Source organism: Capra hircus, chromosome 28, assembly GCF_001704415.2.
Source record: "Capra hircus breed San Clemente chromosome 28, ASM170441v1, whole genome shotgun sequence".
NCBI lineage: Eukaryota > Metazoa > Chordata > Mammalia > Artiodactyla > Bovidae > Capra > Capra hircus.
Window position 1 is genome coordinate 29,171,657 of NC_030835.1, and position 20,218 is coordinate 29,191,874.

Here is a 20,218-nt window from a genome sequence, read left to right on the forward strand (position 1 = left end):
AGCCAATAAAACTTCAGGACAAGAAGTTTGCACCATCTATGTTAGGCCACCGGCGTCTGTTTGAATAGCGGAGAGTGCCCTGCCTTGGGCTCCCTCTCTCATGGATCTTAGAAGCCGGGGCAAGTAAGTAGACATGGTGAGCCTCCATGCCCCAGATGGGAATTCAGCCAGAAAACAGAGCAAGAAAAGAAGACATGGGGGATACCAGTCCAGTGACCTGCCCCGCCTCTATTGTCCGGAAAGGCCTTATATACTCTTGATTTTACATAGAGATCAATGGATAATGCAAAATTATGCAGCATCAGCAGCCCTGACTCTTATCAAGACCAGGCTTTCTCTCTGCATACTTAGTCGTATACACAAGTCTTAGGTGATTTACATCATCTTCTGGCCAGAAGGCCAATTAACATTTTACAGCCCTATTCTGATAAGGGTTTGTCAACCAGAAGACTTATTTGTGTTGTCCTTCCCAAAGTCTGGTGCCACTCTCAGAAAGCACTAAATAAAGTTACATTCTTACATAGCAAAGATACAACAATTTATAACAAGTAAAAGGAGTACAGTGATTTATAACAAAGAGAAAAGTAATTAATTCATAAGTCTAGTGTTGCTAACATCAAAACTACCATATTCCTATTTCTGCATCCCGATTACATTGATTAATATCCTCCCAGGTGCCTAAAAGATAAAGAATATGGAGGCCTGGCAGCAGTCATTGAATCAACAGTGAAAACTCGTCACCAATATAATTTTTAGCTTTTTAGAAAAGGCTCTGTATCTTTAAGATGCTTTAAGCTTTGTGCCTCTCTCGGCTGGGGGGCTGCAAGCAATTTGCAAGTTGTAAAAAGTCCAGGGGAACCTGTCAGGCAAGTTAGAGAGCCATCAGAGGGGTTTGAGCTGAAACATTCCTTTCATATGCAGGAGACTGGAGCCCTGAGTTAACTTTTTCCAGAGAATGTCAGAAGAGTGGAAAGCATAGTACAATAAAGCAGGCTGACTCTGGTTTTGGGGGGTAGATGTTCAGGAAAACCCAGGGGGAACCCCTGAAGCTAGATCACGCCTTTGTGTGTGTCTGGCTTCCTTCCTCATGACCTTTGCCATGGGCAGGATTCCTCACGCTGGCTCCCGGCACCCTGGAGAAGGGAATGGTTACTCACTCTAGTAATTTTGCCTGGAGAATCCCATGGACAGAGGAGCCTGGTGGGCTATAGTTCATGGGGTCACAAAGAGTCAGACACGACTGAGTGACTAACACTTTCATTTTCTGTCCGATGGGAATTGGATTTCTGCTCATTCTAGACACTCAGGTCCCCAGGCTTGTGGGCTCTACAGCTGCACATGTGCTCCCATGCAGCAAAGGAGGGCACAAGTGTCAGACCATGAACTGCTCCTCAAAACTTCCACCTGGAGGTGGCACATATCGTTGGCTGGAATAGGTTCTATGGCCACATCTTGCTACAAAGAGAAAAGGATATGCAATCCTGTTGTGAACCTAGGTGGCTTCATGGTTTAGTTGCTAAGTTTTGTCTGATTCTTTGCGACCCTATGCACTGTAGCCCACCAGGCCCCTCTGTCCTTGGGATTTTCCAGGCAAGAATACTGAAGTGGGTTGCCAGTTGCTTCTCCAGGGGATCTTCCCCACCTAGGGATTGAACTTTGGTCTTCTGCATTGCAGGTGGATTCTTTACCAACTGAGCCCCCAGGGAGGCCCTAGAACGTATAAGAAAGAGAAATGGGATATTTGTGAACTACTCAAGAAATCTTATGAGGGGGAAGAGAGATAAACCATAAAACAGCATTAAAATATATGAATGAGAGTTCCTCAGCCTGAAGCTTGGATGGGATGGCTAGAAACTCTTCCCAAAGTCACTCTGAGGGGTCTCCTAGAGCTTCATAGATTATAGCTCGAAAACCTCTACTTTAAAGAAAGCCTCTAGCCTAACAATCTGGAGAACTAGTTTTAGGTTTCAAAGATGTGTACCCAAAACAAATTGAACTGAATTGATTTCACATTAGATATTATAATTTTTGAAGCAATTCAGTGACTTTGTTGAACTTTTATATTGCTTATTACCTTTGGTATTATATCTTAAGAGACTTACCCAGGAAGTTATGGAAAAATACTAATTATTATATACTATATATTACCATTATATCATTATATTAACATACAATATTAATATAGTATTGTTATCTGTGTTTTAATAGGTTAAATGATTATTATGGTAAAATAATTATACTGTTATAAGAACTGTAGAGACAGTTAACTTTTTATTTATTTATTTATGGTTGTGCTGGTCTTCGTTGCTACATGGACTTTCTTTAATTGCAGTGAGCCAAGGCTACGCATGTAAGAATTAAAGATTTTAAAATTAAAAAAAATAAATAAATAAAATCAATTTATAAAAAAAATAAATTTATTTATTTTAATTGGAGGCTAATTACTTTACAATATTGTATTGGTTTTGTTCCTCAGCCATTAAAAAGAATACATTTGAATCAGTTCTAATGAGGTGGATGAAACTGGAGCCTATTATACAGAGTGAAGTAAGCCAGAAAGAAAAACACCAGTACAGTATACTAATGCATATATATGGAATTTAGAAAGATGGTAATGATGTCCCTGTATGCAAGACAGCAAAAGAGACTCAGATGTATAGAACAGTCTTTTGGACTCTGTGGGAGAGGGAGAGGGTGGGATGATTTGGGAGAATGGCATTGAAACATGTATAATATCATATAAGAAAGAAATCACCAGTCCTGGTTCGATGTAGGATGCAGGATGCTCGGGGCTGGTGCACTGGGATGACCCAGAGGGATGGTATGGGGAGGGAGGTGGGAGGGGGGTTCAGGTTGGGGAGCACATGCTCACCCGTGGCGTATTCATGGTGATGTGTGGCAAAACCAAGGCTGCTCTTTGTTGCGGTGGGAAGGCTTCTCATTGCGGCGGCTTCTCCTGCTGCAGGCATGGGTTCTAAGTGCACGGGCTTCAGTAGTTGTAGTGCATAGGCTCGGCTGCCCAGAAACATGTGGCTTCTTCCAGACCAGGGTTCAAATCTGTGTGCCCAACATTGGCAGGCAGATTGTTACCCACTGGACCACCAGGGAAATCCGACAGTGAGCTTTTAAAACTATTTTTTATTTTAATTTTTTGACCGTGTACTTTTCCCTAGCTTTATTGAAGTATAATATGTATACAAAATGAATATAATTAATGTATGTAATTTGGTGAGTTTGGACATATGTATACACTTGTGTTACTGTGGCTATGATCCAGGTCATGCTGCTGCTGCTGCTCCTGCTGCTAAGTTGCTTCAGTTGTGTCCGACTCTGTGCGACCCCATAGACGGAAGCCCACTAGGCTCCCCCGTCCCTGGGAGTCTCCAGGCAAGAACACTGGAGTGGGTTGCCATTTCCTTCTCCAGTGCATGAAAGTGAAAAGTGAAAGTGAAGTCACTCAGTTGTGTCCGACTCTTAGTGGCCCCATGGACTGCAGCCCACCAGGCTCCTCCATCCATGAGATTTTCCAGGCAAGAGTACTGGAGTGGGGTGCCATTGCCTTCTCCAATACAAAATGCATATAATTAATGTGTGTAATTTGGTGAGTTTGGACATATGTATACACTTGTGTTACTGTGACTATGATCCAGGTCATAAACGTATCTATCACCTTCAAAAGTTTCCTTGTGTCTTTTTTTGATTGTGTTTTTCTTCTTTTCTTCTTCCCTTCCTTTCTTTCTTTCCTAATAAGAACACCTAACATGAGATCTAAAAATTAACATATTTCTAACTGCACAATTTCTTATTGTCAATGACAGGTCATAGGCAGTATGTTGAACAGCAGATCTTTTGAACTTACTCCTTTTGTGTAACTATAACTTTGCATTTTTTAATCAACATGCTAGGGGGTGGTGGTGATACAGGTGGTATTTGGCGTATGGCAGGGCTCATCAAAGTCCAAATCTTGCCTTACTGTATGTTCTGCCTTCTTGTGGAGTTCCTGGGACAGCATACACCAGGAAAATTGTAATTTGAGAAGCAAAGTGCTATCTCTTAATAACCAGGAGGCTGTGTTGGAGTGGTTTGAATCTGTGTCATGGGACCAGTGAGGTTAGGTGCTTCAGCATGTATAATTAGCCCAGAATATCCAATTCCCAAGTGAGCATAGAGTCCCATTAGCCTCTCTGATGGATAAAACCAGGAAAAGAGACGTGGAAAGATGTCTTTGAACCCTCTAAAGGTACAGTGACTTGGCCACTTGGTTATGGTTGCCCTGGGCTTTGGCCCATAAGATTAGCAAATTCTCCTGGGTTGGGGGGAAGTGGGAGCAGGTTGAGCTTGGAAATAGATGGATCAGACAGAGGTGTATGTAGGTGGGAAGAGGAGCAGAAGTGCTAGCTTCTCCTAACAAGATTTTAAGGAGCTTTCCCCCAAGGCAAACTATGTGTTTCTTTTAAATTTTTAAAATCTGTTCTCAGTTGAAAGGAGAAAATAAACTGAAAGTCACTCAAATGTATCCAACTCTTTGTGACCCCATGGACAGTATGGTCCATGGAATTCTCCAGGCCAGAATACTGGAGTGGGTAGCCTTTCCCTTCTCCAAGGGATCTTCCCAACCCAGGTCTCCTGCATTGCAGGTGGATTCTTTACCAGCTGAGCCACAAGGGAAGCCCAAGAATACTGGAGTGGGTAGCCTATCCGTTCTCCAGTGGATCTTCCTGACCTAGGAATTGAACTGGGATCTCCTGCATTGCAGGCGGATTCTTTACCAACTAGGCTAACAGGGAAGCCTGAAAGGGGAAAGGTTTCCCTTTATTCTGTAATGTATAATAAGCTTTACATATTTTTATATTGTAATTTGTTATTTTTTATCATTTATTATTATATCCATAGTTTATCATTATGAGCAGTATTAAAGACAAATTTTCCTCCCATTTAAAAGTCTACATTGTATAGACTATAAAACTATCAAAGGCAGTTTTTTAAACTCTTTTTAGACACTGTGAATTTGAAAGTTTATTAAAATTGACCTTTAAAAAAATAACATCTAAATATATTGTGTAAACTTTATATGCCATTTATCAGATATTTTCTATCCCAATTAATAGTCAATGGTGGTGTCTAATGACCTATAAGTTAAAAAAAAAAAAAAAAACTGTCAAAGAAAAATTGAGGAGCAGCCAGTAGATGGTAGCATGCTATTACATTTGAAATGAAGCTCTGCCAAAAATGTACAATATTTCAGCTACAATTTGGCACTATTGGGATGAAATGACTTCATATTTCACTTAGAAAGCTACATTTTAATCAACAGACAAATAGCTTTTAAGCGAATTTTGAGCAAGCAGTTTATTCTTTGCTTATAATCTGTATTTGCATCGTTTTAGGCATAGTAGCTTTGCAAAGGAGATAGCTAGCATTGTGCAGTTAGGATAGCGTACTGTAACTTTTCTCTCTTCTTTCCGCAATGCTCAGCACAGTGAAGGCACATGATTGCTCAAGTACTTGATCAGGAGTGTTTTAGTGCAAAAATAATTCAAATGTTTTAGTTATTATACTTTCTATTCAAAGTATAGTCCTGTAGATTCCTATACGGTCTGTAAAGACACACATACCTGCAGCACACACCAGTGTAGCTCAGTGACCATGCTGTGTAATAGAACTTTATATTAGAAACTTTACTATTTGAGCCTTCCATTCTCTGCTTCTACCCCATCTCTTCTCCGCTTTCAGCCAAACTTTTCTTTTCTTTCTTTTTTTTAAATTTTACTTTATTTTACTTTACAATACTGTATTGATTTTGCCATACATCAGCCAAACTTAATACAAGTGCCGGCTGCCTGCCCTTGTCTGTATTTCTTGCTAACCACTGATTACTGTCCATCCTTTTCAGTTTGGCTTTTGCCCTTATTGTGCCATCAAACTGCTTTTGATGAGGTTTCCAGTATCTCCCTGTTGCTAAATCCAGGGGACACACTGTAGACCCTGTCTTCCTTGCTCTCAGCAACTTCTCATGCTGGATCCCTGGGCCTACCATGTGAGATTCTGTGTTTTCCTATTTGTTCTTCTTTCTCCAGCTGCAGCTGCTCAGCATTCATGAGATTCCTCGTCTTCTCCTGTCTGAGCTAATGTGGAGGTTCCTCAGGTCACAGTCGTCTCTGACAACTTTCTTTCAAGTCCCCCTTTCATGCCACCAGCTTATCTCTATCATCGTGGCTTTCCCCACCTGCCAGGAAAGCCGACCTTTGCACCTGGGTCACACAGTCACCTCTTAACTGTCTCTCTAATGTTCAGACTCACTTTCTACCAGTCCCTTCTCTGCATCTCTCCAGACAGAGGTTGTCAAAAGCAACCTCACTTCTCTTAGTGAGACCACTCACAAAGCTCTCCTGAAATCCTTACCACTGCAGTGTCTATTCTAGTCCCACCTACATTTTTGGCTCAGTCCTGAGCCCTTCTCCTCCATTCAGTGTGCTCTAGCCCCAGTATCCAGATTTTCCATGTCAGCCTTTTGGCTAAGATCATGTATAGTTGGGGGCATCCCTCGTGGCTCGCTGGTAAAGAATCCACCTGCCAGTGCAGGAGACGCAAGAGACGCAGGCTCAATCTCTGAGTTGGGAAGATCCCTTGGAGTAAGAATGCCAACCCATTTCAGTATTCTTGCCTGAAAAATTCCATGGACAGAGGAGCCTACTGGGCTACAGTCCATGAGGTTGCAAGAGTCAGACACGCCTGAGCAATTGAGCACATAAACATCCTTGGCTAACTGCCTGCAGACCTTTCAGCAATTCTCTGCCTGATTCTCTTTCAGGACCCCCAACCTCATCTCAATTTAAATGTCTCTTCCTCAAGAACTCCTTCCCTGTCACCAAAGACAGTCTCAGGTCCTCTTGTGACAAGGTCTCATTTCATTTGGCATTTATTTCAGAGCCTTTAACACAATTCCAATTAAATAAAATTTTATATCATCATGTGTTTCGTCCTAGACTGTAAGCTGCTGCTGCCTGGTTCTCTGTTGTATCCTCATTCTTAGCAAAATCCCTGAAACAGACTAGGTTGGTATAGACATGTGATCAACTGCATTTAATACATGCCTCAGGAATCAGAAGCATTTTATTCTCAATTTCCAAAGTTTAGCTTTTCATTGTCAAAGATTATGTATCAACTTCTCAGACTAATAACTTTAAGAATATGGTTACTGGAAGTTTATTCAGAATTACTCATGTCAAAATGAACTTTTTAGGACCAAGTGTATTTTTTAAGAAGTGGCTTAAAAACTATGCTTATTGGAAGTTGATAGTTTTTATAGAATATGTACCACAATCTTGTCTTTTGGCCTTTTTAGCAGTCGCTGGTAATTATGGTTGATACCAATTAGATGACTAGAAGAGTTTCAAATGCTGAGCATCCAAAGAAAAACCTCATTCGGACATTTTTTGTTTTTAATGTGAGTATATGTGAGAATTATATACAGCCTAGCCCACATTTTCAGACATATTCTCAAATTAAATGAAAAAGACATTAAGATATTTGTATAATGGCCCCAATTATTTTTAAAGTAAATAACAGTCCTAGTCAATTAGTCCTTGTAGGTGACAATTACTTCTAAAAATATACCTAACTTTTAACATCTAAATTTGAGCAAAGAAGAGCAGCAATGACTCAACATTTTTCTTTTTTTAAACTGAAACTATCTAGTTCAGCTCAATCCGAGAGCATTCTCTTTTCCTAAATCAACATCCTTGGATAGCTTTTCTTTTTGATTTTAGAGTGATCTGTCAGCCTAATAAGTATTGAATACCTCCCAGCTACGCTACTCACAATTATGCTTTTCTGTAAGATACACTGTCTCCTCCATTATCAAATGTGGGAGAAGAGAAAGGGGATGTGTGAAGAGGATCAGTGTGTGCCTGGAGTGTCATTATTAGCGAGTATAGTGTAACAGTCCCATAAACCAGGCTGTAATAATTAAGAACTCTATTCTGACGGTGATTAGCTTAATCTCTGTGCTACATTTTTCCACATTAGAGAAATATAGTATTTTCTTTTTTGTTTTTTGGCTGTGCCACGAAGCATGCGGGATCTTAGTTCTCTGATTAGGGTTAGAACTCTTACCTCCTGCATTGGAAGCATGGAGTCCTAACCACTGCACCACCAGGGAAGCCCCAGAAATACAGTACTCTTAGAGAGTTATTTCTTCACTTGGTTCAGAGGATAAATGAAAACATTCTGTTTCCTATTAGGGATATATTGATTTACCTAGAAATCTATATAACAGGGAGGAAAAAATATTCATGGCTTTACAATGACAGTTAAGGAATCTTGTTTCATGCTACATGAAAGCATTTTAACGAATGAACAGAGACATAATTTAAATGCTGAAATAACATTTGGAACAATCTGCCATTTTTTGTTGCTGTTGTCATTGTTTCTGTTGTGTACCAATTCTCTTTATGTTGAATGCTGTTGTGTATATCCTGCTGCTGCTGCCGCTGCTAAGTCACTTCAGTCGTGTCCGACTCTGTGCGACCCTATAGACGGCAGCCCACCAGGCTCCCCCGTCCCTGGGATTCTCCAGGCAAGAACACTGGAGTGGGTTGCCATCTCCTTCTCCAATGCATGAAAGTGAAAAGTCAAAGTGAAGTCGCTCAGTCGTATCCGACTCTTCATGACCCCATGGACTGCAGCCTACCAGCCTCCTCCATCCATGGGATTTTCCAGGCAAGAGAACTGGAGTAGGGTGCCATTGCCTTCTCCGTGTATATATCCTAGAGGTGGTTTATTTTTTCCTGGGATCTTCTTTTAAGAGAATGGTCATGACTTTATGACAGGTGCATAGCTAACACCATACTCAGTGATGAAAAGCTGAAAGCATTTCCTCTAAGATCAAAAACAAGACAAGGATGCCCACTCTCAGTACCTTTATTCAACATAGTATCGAAGTCCTATCTCCAGCGATCATACAAAAAAAAGCAATAAAAGGAATCCAAGTTAGAATGGAAGAAGTAAAACTGTCACTTTCTGCAGATGACATAATACTATATATGGGAAGCTATAAAGATGCCACCGAAAAGCTATTAGAATAAATAAATTCAGTAAAATTTCAGCATATAAAATTAATATACAGAAGTCTAGGGCCTCCCTTGTAGCTCAGTCGGTAAAGAATTTGCCTGCAGTGCAGGAGACCTGGGTTCAATCCCTGGGTTGGGAAGATCCCCTGGAGAAGGAAATGACAACCCACTCCAGTATCCTTGCCTGGAAAATCTCATGGACAGAGGAACCTGGTGGATTGCAGTCCATGGTGTCACAAAGAGTCGGGCACGACTGAGTGACTAACACACATCATGTTTCTATATATTAACAAAGAACTATCAGAAAGAGAAAATAAGAAAACAATCCATTTACAGCCACATCAAGAAGAATAAAATACCTTGTAATAAATCTAACTACAGAGATTAAAAACAACCTGTACTTGGAAAATTATATAATATTGATGAAATAAATTGAAGACAACACAAAAAAATGGAAAGATTCTGTGTGTCCATGGATTGGAAGAATCAATATTGTAAAAATGACCATACTACCCAAGGTAATCTAGAGATTCAGTGTGATCCTTATCAGAAACCAATGGCATTTTTCATAGGACTGGAAAAAATAATTCCAATTTGGTTTTTTTTTTGTGTGTGTGTGTGTGTGTGGAAACACGAAAGGCTCTGAGTAGCCAAAGCAACCTTGAGAAAGAAGAACAAAGCTAGAGGTATACTGTGTCTTGTTTTCAAACCATGTTTTGCAAAGTTACAGTCATTGAAACAGTATGGTACTTGCCCCAAAATCAAGCCCCAAAATGAACTCACACATATATGGTCAATTAATTTATAACAAGGGAGGTAAGAAAAACAATGGGGAAAAGAAAACCTCTTCAGTAAAATGATGTGGAGAAAACTGGATAGCTACATGCAAAAAAATTCAAGTTGGACTTCTTTCTCATACCATATACAAAAAATATTCTAAAAATGGATTAAATACTTAAATGTTAGACCTGAAAATTAAAAATCCCAGAAGAAAGCATAGACATTAGTCTTAGCAGTATTTTTTGGGATATAACTCTTCAGGCAAAGGAAACAAAAGCGAAAATAAACAAATGGGACCATATCAAACTAGAAAGTTCCTGCACCGCAAAGGAAACTATGAGAAAAATGAAAACACCACTTATTGAATGGGAGAAGATATTTGCAAATGGTATCTGATAAGATACACCAACATCTAACAAACAAGCAGCTCAGGCAATCAGGGGCAGATGAGCTGAATAGGCATTTTTCCAAAAAAAAAAGGATTTCCATACAAATGACCAATAGGCACATGAAAATATGTTCAGCATTACTAAATATCAGGAAAATGCAGATAAAAACCACAATGAGTTATCACCTCATGTCTGTCAGAGTGGCTGTTAACAAAAAGACAATAAATAGTAAGTGTGAGCAAGGGTGAAGAGAAAAGGGAATCATATACTGTTTGTAGAACTATAAATTGGTGTAGGCTTTATGGAAAATAATGGCGGTTCCTTGAAAAATTAGAAATAGAACTGTCATACGATCTAGCAATTCCACTTCTAGACATTTTCCAAAGAAAACAAAGACACTAATTCAGGAAGACTTATGCACCCTGATGTTCACTGTAGCATTTTTACAATAGTCAAGATATGGTAGATAAATGGCTAAAGAAGATATATGTGTATGTATGTAGGTATGTATGTGCTCTCACACACAATGGTTTATTACTCAGCCATACATAAGAATAAAATCTTGCTATTTGCAGCAACATGGATGGACATAGAGGATTTTATGCTAATAGAACTAAGAGAGAAAGACAACTACCGTATGATTTTACTTATATGTGGAACTTTAGAATGAAACAGAAATAGCCTAAGAGATACAGAGAATAAACCAGTGGTTGCCATGGTCACTAGAGGGGACATGTGGTGGGGATGAGTGAAAAAGGTGAGAGAGGATAAGAGGTACAAACTTTTAGTTACAAAATTAAAAGAGTTGCAGTGATGAAATATACAGCATGAAGATATAGTCAGTAATATTGTAATATCTTTATATTGTGACAGATGGTAACTAGGCTTATTGTGGTGATCATTTTGTAATATATATAAACGCTGAATCATTATGTTGTATAACTGGGACTAACATGGTGTTGCAGGTCAACTAAACTTCAAAAAGAAAACAGAGAGAGAATGCCCATGCTTGATTATCCAGTGCCAGTCTGATGGGCATAAACAAAATCAAGGAAAGAGAAATCATCTTACATTTGTTATTCCTTTCTCAAAAGAAAAATACAGACAAGCAAAACAGAAGAGTTGGATTCTTCTTTTGGACTATATTTTATTGTTTTGTGTTAGTCTGGGTTCTTTGGTTTCCTGTGGCAGAGACTGTACTCAGATAAGCTTAGACTAATTTCATTTTTTCCCTGCTATTCCTATTCTACACATGCTCGACTACTTGACCTGGTTCCACGGGTCACTGATGCTCTGTTCATTTGTTCAGTCCTCGCCTATCCGTGCTTTGTTTTGGATAGTTTCCAATTTTGTCTTTCTAGTCATCGATGTTTTCTTCTGCAAGGAGTAATTTGCTGTTAGTCTCATCTAGCATAGTTTTGACTCTAGAAGTCATCTAGCCTGTTTTCATGTGTATAAATTTCATCTGGTCTTTGTGTGTTTCTCCATCTATCTTTTCTTTCATGTCCTTGAGAATATTAAAAAAATTTATAATAGCTCTGTCAACATTTTTGTCTGCTAATTCCTTCATCTCTGTTATTTCTGGGTCTGTTTCTATTGATTGCTGTTTTTTCTTCCCCTGGTTGTGGGTCATATTTCTCTGCTTTTTCGTGTGCCTGGTAGTTTTTGATTAGATACTAGACATAAAGGGTTTCACAGTGTTGGATTTTGTTGTATCCCTTTAAATATGGTTGATCCATTTGTTCTGTCATGCAGTTAAATAACTTGCAGATTAGTTTAATCTTTTGAAGCTGCTGTTAAGCTCTGTTAGGGTGGGTCCTGAGTAGCCTTTGTTCTTCCCTGGTGGCTCAGACTGTAAAGCGTCTGCTTGCAATGAGGGAGGCCCAGGTTCGATTCCTGGGTCGGGAAGATCCCCTGGAGAAGGAAATGGCAATCCACTCCACTCCAGCACTCTTGCCTGGAAAATCCCATGGACGGAGGAGGCTGATAGGCTACAGTCCATGGGGTCGCAGAGTTGGACACGACTGAGCAACTTCACTTTCACTTTCACTAAGGTGTGATCCTCCTAAGGACTCTCTCCAACACTCTGTGTATTACATGGTCTCTCCACTCTGGTTGGTAGAGGCATGAGCTGTTTCCAGCCCTGCCTAAGCTCTAGGAATTTTTTAGTCTATTGGTTCGTTTCTCTACCTCGTGGAGTTACGCCCCATACATGTACAGATCTATAGTCATTCATGGTTCAGTGAGCCTCTTTGCGCATCTCCAGAGCCTTCTGTGCGGCTCCTTCCTCTTATACTCCGTTTCAAAATCTAGGAGCCTGTCTTCTCCACTTAGTATGTCTACTGTGCTATGTTTGAGGTCTCTCTTCCTGGTCTATGGCTCGAAACTACCTTCAGAGTGTGTGTTGAAGCATTCAGACTGCTGAACTCACTTTCTCCCTTCACTTGGGGATCATATTTCAGCACTGCTTATTTTCCAAAATCTGAAAAACATTTTTTTTTCACATATTTTGTCCAGTTTATGAGCAGAAAGGAAATTTATGCTCATAGCAGTTAATCCTTTAAGGGTAGAAGCAGAAATTTAAAAATTATAGAATTGAGTTCATTTTATAAATGAATAATTCATTTAATATTATATCATTAAAAAATTTCCCCCTTGCCATTAGGTGTCATGTCCTTTTGTTCCATCCAGAAGATTATGTGTGATTTACTTAACTCTTACCCTATTTTAGGATATTAAACCTGTTTCTGATTTCCTACCATTTCAAAGAAGACTGTGTTAAACATCCTTGGATATGAATCTTTGTTTTTTTTACATCCAGTTATGTCTTTTTTTTTTTTTACGAATTGAAAACTAAAGTTACCTGCCTGTGTTGAGTCTTAGTTACAGCATGCAGGATCTTTTATTGTGTCTCAGGGGATCTCTAGTTGTGGTACATGGGCCCAATACTACAGCGCACAGGCTTGGTTGCCCCGCAGCACGTGGAATCCTAGTTCCCTGACCAGGGATCGAGCCAACATTCCCCTGCATTGCAGTGAGGATTGCTAACCACTGGACCATCAGGGAAGCTCCGTCTACTTATGCTGTTGTGATATATTTCTTGAGGTGGTGTTACTGGGTTCACAGATTTGAGAGTGTTGCTTTGCTGTTCTGTGCTAAGTCGCTTCAGTCGTGCCCGACTCTGTGTGACCCTGTGGACTGTAGCCTGCCAGGTTCCTCTGGTCATGGGATTCTTCGGGCAAGACTACTGGTGTGGGTTGCCGGGCCCTCCCCAGGGGATCTTCCCGATCCAGGGATGGAACCTGTGTCTCTAAAGTCTCCTGCATTGGGAGGCAGGCTCCTTATCACTACTGCCACTTGGGAAGCCCTTGAGAGTGTTCAGCTCAGTTCAGTCGCTCAGTCCGGTCCGACTCTTTGTGACCCCATGAATCGCAGCACACCAGGCCTCCCTGTCCATCACCAACCCCTGGAGTTCACTCAGACTCACGTCCATCGAGTTGATGATGCCATCCAGCCATGAGAGTGTTAACACCCTCCAAATGTATTGCTAGGTACTATTTGGAAAGATTGTACCAGATTTCCATTGGCATTGTGTGAGAGTACTCATTTTGCCACACCCTCAACAGCAGAGCACAGCCTATTTCATTCTTTCAGTGGCATATATTGAATGCAGTTACAGTGTGAGGTCTGTTACCAGGAAGATAAAGTACAGCCTCTTTCCCTAGAGGGCTCATAGGTGGGTGATGGAGAGAGATGGTAAACCCATCACCAGAATATGATACATTTTGGAAGGAGAGATAAACTTTGCCTAGGAAAACCTTCATACGTTTTCATCAAATATTTGAGAATAGACTGTTTTTAATAAGGTCACACAGAGAAAAAAATGTCAGAAGGGTTAATAGGACATTTAGAATTGACTCATTGGAAAAGACTCTGATGCTGGGAGGGATTGGGGGCAGGAGGAGAAGGGGACGACAGAGGATGAGATGGCTGGATGGCATCACGGACTCGATGGACGTTGAGTCTGAGTGAACTCCGGGAGATGGTGATGAACAGGGAGGCCTGGCGTGCTGCGATTCATGAGGTCGCAAAGAGTCGGATACGACTGATCGACTGAACTGAACTGAACTGAACTGAAGTGTGAAGTCAGTGTAGCATATTTATTGAATAGTTTTGCTGGTACCAAGATTGTGTTAGGAGTGAGAATGTACGAGGAAATAAAGTAGAATTTGGAGGCAGAAAGCAGATAGTGAAGGGCTCTGTATGGTCTTGAACTAGTCAAACACACACTCCAATACTGTACATTTCATGGGTGTACTGGAATCCTTATATGTAGTCAAATTTAACTTGCTACCATTGGCTTTGTTTCTCTTGTTCCTTACAGAGGTTGCCAAAATCTTTTCATAACAGGAGTCCTATTTCATCTGAGAGTTAACTCCAGCCTCTAAATACCACAGTGACCCTTTTTTGTTTGTTTCTTTAGAGATCGGGCTTCCCTGGTGGCTCAGAGGATAAAGCATCTGCCTGAAATGCAGGAGACCTGGGTTTGATTCCTGGGTTGGGAAGATCCTCTGGAGAAGGAAATGGCAACCCACTCCAGTATTCTTGCCTAGAGAATCCCACGGACAGAGGAGCCTGGCAGGCTACAGTCCACGGAGTCGCAAAGAGTCGAACACGACTGAGCGACTTGACTTTCACTTTCACTTTCTTTAGAGAATAGTTTGAGTTCTTGTCTGCTCTCGTCAATTAAATAGGCTTGATTCTTTCTTGTCTCCTGTATAGCAAACGGGACATTCTGTGCAGGCCTGGAGCTGTCCTGCCTGCCTGTTCTTGAGCTGAGCACTTGATCCATTCTATATCCTGTGTTTAGGAGACAGGCCTAGCTTCCAGTATACTGAATGACTAATAAGTTGTACAATCTTGGTTAACACTTGTGTCTTTGGGTCTCTACTCCTTGATTAACAAAATGACATTTGGGTTCTCTACCAGTTCAAACTTTGACTGTATAAACAAAGGTTAAAAAAAGTTTGAAAGGATTTTGAAGAAATTAAAACCAAATTTCTTCATGGATATAGACATGAACTTTGTGTTTTGTACTAAAAGCAACATTTTACTATATTCTATTATGATCTAAGTTTCTAGAGAACCAGAGACCTTTAATGAACACAATTCTAATTTTTTACTTAATTATCTTCTCACCTTGATGTGTCAACATAATTTCTGAACAATGGATTGAGTTACTTCTCATTTGTCTTAGATTCATAGTAGGTATTTAAACTTAAGATATTTTCCTAGGAATATAAATTTCTTAAATGAGTGTCAAATACTTTCTTAAGAGACTTCCAATTAATTACATGGGTTAAAGTCAGAATAGCTGTTTGGTTGTAAACATCTGTGGCCTCTTTCCATTTCCGCTTCTGCCATAATTCTAAGGCTTTCATTTATTTTATAATGTGAGGTGAGAAGAAAAGGCTCTCTGTATATTCCAATTCTTGCTTAAAGTACTATTAATTTGGCACTTTGGCTTAAATAGGTTATTTTCGGCTTACATCGGCTTTTTGTGTGCTATTTTGGGCATGCTTCTACTGCTAAGTCACGTCAGTCGTGTCCGACTCTGTGCAACCCCATAGATGGCAGCCCACCAGACTCCCGTCCCTGAGATTCTTCAGGCAAGAACACTGGAGTGGGTTGCCATTTCCTTCTCCGGTGCATGAAAGTGAAAAGTGAAAGTGAAGTTGCTCAGTCATTTTCAACTCTTCGCAACCCCATGGACTGTAGCCCACCAGGCTCCTCTGTCCATGGGATTTTCCAGGCAAGAATACTGGAGTGGGGTGCCATTGCCTTCTCCATTTTGGGCATAAGCTATAATATTTTTTTAATGACTAAGAACATTTTGAGTCCTATTACAGATTATGCTTGATATTTGGGCAAATGCCTCAGCGTAATTTAGAGTCTGTAGAGAGCATATTTGGAATGTACAGTGAATTTTGCAGCCATTGTTATGAAATCAGTTATAAACTGATAGAGTGTTCAGAAACTTTTCATGAGGTTAGCTACACCAGTCCTTAAAAGAGAGGTCCTAGTTTGTTGTATTTCTAGCTATCCTATCCACTTTCACAGGCTCTTCTATTAGGTATGTTTGCTGCTCTCAGGGGATTATAACACACTGTAGAAAGCTCTTAAAGAGATGGGAATACCAGACCATCTTACCTGTCTCCTGAGAAACCTGTGTGTGGGTCAAGAAGCAATGGCTAGAACCCTATATGGAAAACCGATTGGTTCAGGATTGAGAAGAGTACAACAGGGCTGTCTGTTGTCACCCTGTTTATTTATGCTGAATACATCCTTTATGTTTATTTATGCTGAACACAACCTTCATGCTGAACATATCATGAGGAATGTTGGGCTAGATGAGATAAGAGCTGAAATAGATGGGAGAAACGTCAACTGTCTCAGATATGCAGATGATACCACTCTAATGGCAGAAAGCAAAGAAGAATCTCTTGATGAGGGTGAAGGAGAAGAGTGAAAAAGTCAGCTTAGGACTGAATATTTAAAAAACAAACAAACAAACAAACCTAAGATCATGGCATCTGGTCCCATTGCTTTATGCCAAACAGAAGCAGAAAAGGTGGAGGTAGTGACAGATTTCTTCTTCTTGGGCTCTAAAATCACTGCGGCTGGTGATTGCAGCCGTGAAATCAGAAGACAGTTGCTTCTTGGCAGGAAAGCTATGACAAACCTAGACAGTGTGTTGAAAAGCAGAGACATCACTACCGACAGAGGTCTGTATAGTCAAGGCTCTGGTCTTCCCATTGGTCACATACGGTTGTGAGAGTTGGACCGTAAAGAAGGCAGAGTGCCAAAAGAATTGATGCCTTCCAACTGTGGTGCTGGAGAAGACTCCTGAGAGTCCCTTGGACAGCAAGGAGATCAAACCAATCACTCTTAAAGGAAGTCAGCCCTGGATACTCACTGGAAGGACTGATGGTGAAGTTGAAGCTCCAGTACTTTGGTTACCTGATGCCAACAGTTGACTCATTGGAAAAGTCCCTGATGCTGGGAAAGATTGAGGGCAGAAGGAGAAGGGCAGAGGATAAAGATGGCTGGATGGCATCACCGATGCAATGGACATGAGCTTGGGCAAACTCTGGGAGATAGTAGGGGACAGGGAGGCCTGGCGTGCTGCAGTCCATGGGGTTACAAAGAGATGTTCACCACTGGGTGACTGAACAATACAATAATTGCCTTAAAATGTTGTGTTAGTTTCTGCTGTAGAACAAAGTGAGTCAGCTATATGTATACATGTATCCCCTCTCTCTAGAGCCTCCCTCCCACTGCCCCGTCCCGCCATCCCCCGCTTCTGGGTTATCACAGGGCACCAAGCTGAGCTCCCTGGGCTGCACAGCAGCGTCCCACTGGCGCTGTTTCACACCAGGTGGTGTGCACATGTCAATGGTACTTGCCGAATTCATCCCACCCTCCCCTCACCCACGTGTCTGCCTGTCTGTTCTCTATGTCTGCATCTCTATTCCTGCTCTGCAAATAGGTTCAGTGGTACCATTTTTCCAGATTACATACATATGCATTAATATATGGTATTTGCTTTCCTCTTTCTGACTGACTTCACTCTGTGTGACAGACTCTATCACAGTGTCACGAACTGCTCTCATGTGATTTATGCTGTGATATATCCAGTTACTGTAATTAGTTCATATTATAAGGAAAGCAGATGTAGAACCTGAGGAAGTCTCCGAAAGACCACCCTACACATAGGTGGACAGTGTTTGGGTGTAACCACCATTCTGAGTGATGAGAGATCTTACCACCAAGACTGTACCTGGCTGGAGATGTGAGGTAGAGTGGGCAACTGCGGTAATGTGCCTGATGTATAGTCCTGGGCTAATGAAGCGTTAGAAATGCCTGAGCTCCCAAGACTGTGACAAAACTTCGTTGACCATTCAAGTCATCCAGTTTCTTACTAACAGATTTATCTACTCAAGGGTATAAATCATAAGGTTGGTTTATGGAAGAATTTTGGAATACTCGACTGACAGTCTTGTTCTAGTTCCCTCTTCCTGTTGAATTGTCATGTGCCTTCATAAAGTGCATTCCAACTAAGCAAAACCCAAACAGAAATAGTGGGTGAAGAACTTCCAAAGTAATTTTGAAGATTCTAAATTGTCCCGTAGTTGTTGTTAGACAGAATGAGTGAAAAAATTGTGGCTAACCACTCCCTCATTCAAGTAGTTATAACTGAACTCAGTGCAGATTATAATTGAGATCTATATCTTTTGTAGACTCAAGTGCTAGAGTTTATTCAAATTTAATGAGACTCCTGTCCTATTTCTTTGCTCATCTTATGTTAAACTGTGCTCTCCTTTGTAATTGACCCTAAGGCAGGAAACATCGGGAAAACTTGTTAGGCAGAAATAATAGTTTCCATCCAGTGGAAAGCACAGACATTTCAACTGAAGAGAAAATGAACATTTGAAAGTTAGAAAAAAGTAGAATTAGATCTGAACACTTCAGGTGGTGTGGACTTTTAGAATAGTGGCCTGCCAATGATTCTTTTTGTGTGTTTATAAATATCATCCAGAAAGTCAAACATTTTCACTCATCCCCATCCAAGCTCAACTCCTTTTTCTTTGTTCAGTTTCACTGGATTGGCCAGGCAAAATTTAAAGCAACAAGGCATGACCATGTTTGAAATGACTGCATTGTTTTACATATCCTTTAAAACTCGATTTAATCTAGGTAGAAATACCATTTTATTTTTTGTGGTTGTTGCTAAACCCAGTGAGAATAATATCAAACTTCCAAACATGACTTTATTAGAAATTTTAAAATTTGGGCCCAGTGTAGAATCCATGAACAGTATTCTGTCTGGAAATATTAGAGATAGTAACCTCAAAATAAACTTAATAATTCCTAGAGCTTTGAATTTATATAGTTAAAACTGACTATCAAAGCAACATTGAATAGTCTTAAACTAGAATTTCTAAAGGAGATCAGTCCTGGGTGTTCTTTGGAAGGAATGATGCTAAAGCTGAAACTCCAGTACTTTGGCCACCTCATGCAAAGAGTTGACTCATTGGAAAAGACTCTGATGCTGGGAGGGATTGGGGGCAGGAGGAGAAGGGGACGACCAAGGATGAGATGGCTGGATGGCATCACGGACTTGATGGACATGAGTGTGAGTGAACTCCGGGAGTTGGTGATGGACAGGGAGGCCTGAAGTGCTGCGGTTCATGTGGTCACAAAGAGTTGGACATGACTGAGCAACTGAACTGAACTGAAACTAGAATTTACTGTCTTGAACATTATGCTTTTCTGATTTTTATTTTCCTTTTGTTAATAGTCAAGGTTTTTAAAAAGCAAATATTTTGAACTCTTGGACTCTACTGAACTGTGATATAGAATTTTAAATACTATATATAAGTGTTATTTTATAAATAAACAAGGAAGAATTGAAAACATAATTGAAGGGCTAGCATCTTGCTGGCTAAGGGAACAATTTGGGTTTCATCTAAATCAATGTGTAGCCTATGAATTACAAGGTAATACAACACTAAGTTTAAATGGTGTTTTTAAAAAGAAAGTGTATCTTATTTGTGCTTAATGTCTAATTTGGCAGATACAGAGTTTGTGGTGGATACAGTTGGTGGTGGGGAACTGGTTTTGGTGAAGATGAGCATTGCAAAAGGTTGGCTTGACCCTCTTCAAGGATCTGCTCCATCTTTATGTCTGGAGTTAGATTCATGGCCAGTGCTAGACTCTGAAGCACTTGATAATAACTGGGCACCTAGGTGTTATCCCTTAGTTCATTTTAACAGTTTTGAAACGCAAATTTTAGTTTTCTATAGCTTTACCATAGCTAAACACACAAAGATAAAAGAAAGTTAGTCTTGGGGCTTCCCTGTAGGTCCACTGGTTAGGATTCCACACTTTCGCTGCAGGCGGCACAGCTTTGATCCT

At 40.4% G+C, this 20,218-nt stretch overlaps 1 protein-coding gene across 1 annotated transcript in view; it reads left to right on the top strand.

Moving 5' to 3' along the window:
* ANK3 (ankyrin 3) overlaps positions 1-20,218 on the top strand; it is a 750,492-nt gene that overhangs the window by 87,731 nt on the left and 642,543 nt on the right. The gene's annotated exons all lie outside the window — the stretch shown is intronic.